The sequence below is a fragment of the Equus caballus genome, chromosome 21 (assembly GCF_041296265.1).
Source record: "Equus caballus isolate H_3958 breed thoroughbred chromosome 21, TB-T2T, whole genome shotgun sequence".
NCBI lineage: Eukaryota > Metazoa > Chordata > Mammalia > Perissodactyla > Equidae > Equus > Equus caballus.
Genome location: NC_091704.1, coordinates 46,182,570 through 46,186,184, shown reverse-complemented (window position 1 = coordinate 46,186,184; position 3,615 = coordinate 46,182,570).

Sequence of the window (3,615 nt, the reverse complement as noted above, 5' to 3'; positions counted from 1 at the left end):
TTGGACAGAGGGCAATGAAGATTAGAGAAGATACAACATGACTGCTCATTTGTGTTTAACAAATATGTACTGACTGCCAACTATTTATGGAACACCAAGATGAGAAGGAAAGCTGATCTAGACCTCAGGAAATTCAGAGCCTACCACAGAGACCATCAAGTAAAGAGCAAATTCCTATACACTCTTGAAAAACCTATGGTAATGATGCCATCAGGGTACTAGGGAGCACTGAAGAGGGGCACTCATCCCACTTGAGGTGGGGCTGGGAGTTGCCAGAGAGATAAAACCTATGCAGATTTTAAAGGATGAGCAAGAGCTAGATGAGTCAATAAGAATGGAAAGGGCACTGCAGGGACCAGGATAGACACGAGCAAAGGGGAAACAGAATGGTTTGTATGGGGAAGAACTCTGAGCAGTTAGTTTTTGCTAACCCCAACATATCAGTACTTTTTCTTTACTCTTGCTTGATAAGGGGCAAAATGGAAGGTAAATTTATTCCTAGGTGAAAGAAAAAGAATCTTCGTGGCAAAGAAAGGGAAAATTTAGGAAGAGAAAAGCTTTCACTTTAATTATCCCATCTATTTTGGACCCCAGTAGAAGGGAAAATGAGACAAAATTGAACAAAGGAATATTTCCCCCACCCCAGAGAGCCCTCTCTCATATATCCAAAGCCTTTTCCATCCAGCATCCCTCCCTTCCTCTCTCAATGAGATATATGTGACTGCTAGCTTAAGGTACTGTCTCTTCTCTGAAATAAGAAATTTGAAGAGCATGTTGGCAATGTCTTACACTCGTGACACAAATTACAACTTTGATGCTTATGGTATTTATTCATTCCAATATTTACTGCATTCTTTTTTCTTTTTAACAGTGGTGAAGGAAGAAGAACTTAGGACACTGGTGAAGGAACGGAAGAACTTTCCCATCACCTCACATTATTTTGTATATTTATATATAATTTATATATTTATATATAGTATATAATGACTATATATTATATATATAGTTATTTACCCTACCACTCCTTTGGTAAATTGACTGTATTTTTGCTGGGCCTGGACCAATGACGCTGAGTCATGCAGGTAGTTCTAATTCATGATATATATACACAAAATTGTGATATAAATAAAGTATAGGATGGTGGTTAAGAATGTAGGCACTAGTGTCAGACTGTCTGGATTGGAGTACGAACAACTTACCAATTGTGTAACCTTGGGAAAGTGACTTACTCTCCCTGTGCTTCAGTTGCCACATCTTTAAAATAGGGAATTAGCATAGTGCCTACCTCACAGGGTTGTTGGGGTGGGTTGAAGGAGACAACCCATTTAAAAAGCTTAGGACTTCCTAGTAGACAATAAGCACTGAAGAAACATTAGCTGATATCATTTTATTTGTCTTTGGAATCTTCATCTACCCTTCATTGCATCTTCCAAATCTTCTCCCTCTTTATACATCTCGTACTCAAGTGATTTATCCTTCCCACCAATCTCCATCAAAAAAGTTGCTTTTGCAATGCATTTATAGTACAATGTATTAAGTATATAATGCCTTCCTTTGGGGCATATTAAGCATAAAATGCCTCACCTAGGGACATTTGTACCTTAAACTTCATCTGTAATTGTGGAATGAGTTGTCCACCAGTATATATCAATAGTTAGGAAACTATATTGCTAGACAGGAAGTCGCTTGTAGTATTTTTAAAATCACAGCAGATAGACAGTTTTCTAATTAAAACTAAGTAAGCTTCAGACTGAGTTATCATTTAAGCATCAGTAGAGTACTTCACACTACAACCTAAGAGATTACTATACTATGACATCCATCTCTGTGACTCCAACATGGCTACCCATAGTCCAATTTTCTAAGATGCTCCTTGCTCTACCTGCTTACAGATTTTTCCTTTACTTAATTGTTTCTCCAGAGTAACAAAAAGAGCCAAAAGTTCAGCAGCTATGAGGAATGACACCTACTTTACATTTGTAAATTCCAATAACAGTAAAAGACAGTGTCTCACTCTTCAACAGCCTTACCAAGTGCCGAAGCAAATACCAGGAATGTTTTCACATACGTATGCCCTGGGTTTCCAGCACTGGGCTTTACCTCACTACAAGGAAAACCCTATTCCTCAGAAGAAAGCTGCCCATCATATCTTGAAGGAATATGTAAACATTTTTTTTTAACCACCAAGTTAAACAACCTACGTGACATATACAGATGACACACTTACTTTTCACATGGGCTGTTCACTGTATTTCAATTTAGGTCTTTTCTGAAATATTACTGGAAGGAATCCAAATGTATTTTATCAGAATAGTACATAAAAATTAAATGGAAAAGTTAGCCTTCCAGAAGAGAAGAAAATGGTCATATAAATAGTAAAAACCATGCTTCTTAAAAAAAGAGTTAATATAACTATTGTTTAATAAAATCTCACAACCTTTTCTCAGTAGCATTAGGTCTAATGAACACAATTCACCTTTGAGGATACAGCGCTGTTGCAGCGCGGCTATCTGGCTGCAATTTCAAAACTGCCTTAAATACCCACTTTAAGGCAATACGCATAATTTCAGAGAAGTTACTTAGAGGAAGAAAATCTCAACATCAGTAACAGAATGAATTTATATGAAAAGGAAGGTGAGCATAGTAATTTAGTAAATTATTGTTCTGGAAAGAGTAAGATTTGCTTCTTAAAATCCACTTGAGAGTCTTATTACCACAAATTCCTTTCGTTATTATTTTGTAAGTGCACCTAAATAGCTCTGCATGGCCCACAGCATAAAACCAAAGTCCTCTGTGTGGCATATAAAAACCTTCACAGTGCAGGGCCTGCTGACCGCTCAAGCCAGCCTTTCACCATTCATCCTCTGCCTTCTTGCGCTTAAAACTTCAGCCGTGCTCAACAACTTGCAGTTCCCCCAACAGGCCATCCCTCATGGCTTTAGCCGTGACTTTTCCTCTGCCTAGAAGTTTTATCCTTTTCTTGACCAGCTGGCGAATTTATATTCATGTCACCTTTCAATTAAAATGCTATCTCCTCGATGTAAAGCCTCGCCCAGGGATTGGGCTACTCCTGCTCCTCAGAGTCTCAGTGCATTTTGTACCTCATTTTATTACAACGGTTCTGATGCTGTTTTGTAATTGTTTCCATGTATGTCTTCTAACCAGACTATAAGTAACTTGAATACAGGGACCATGTCGTTTCATCTTTACATTCTCTAGTACCTAATATCAAATCTCACACATATTAGGTACACAACTTACATTGGTTAAATGAATGAATCTTTAGAGTTCCAACCATATTTGGTTGTGTATTAGCAGTGTTTATTATACACATTTGTCAAGAATCATGAAAGATCTGCGATTTTACCCTGCTTACAGGGTAATAAGTCCACCACCAGTCTCATAGATGCTGGGAGAAGAAAACCAGATTCCAGGGTCAAGAAGGGACAGATTATTACTTGCAGCAATAGCAACAGCCAGAGTATCAGCACTTTTTGCATCTATTTTCCTTGTCTCAAGTCCCACAAGGGCCACACAAATGGGCCCTTATGGACAGCCATGGGTTGCATTACAAGAGGGAAAACCTGAGCTTAGAGAATCCAAGTCTTTTACACT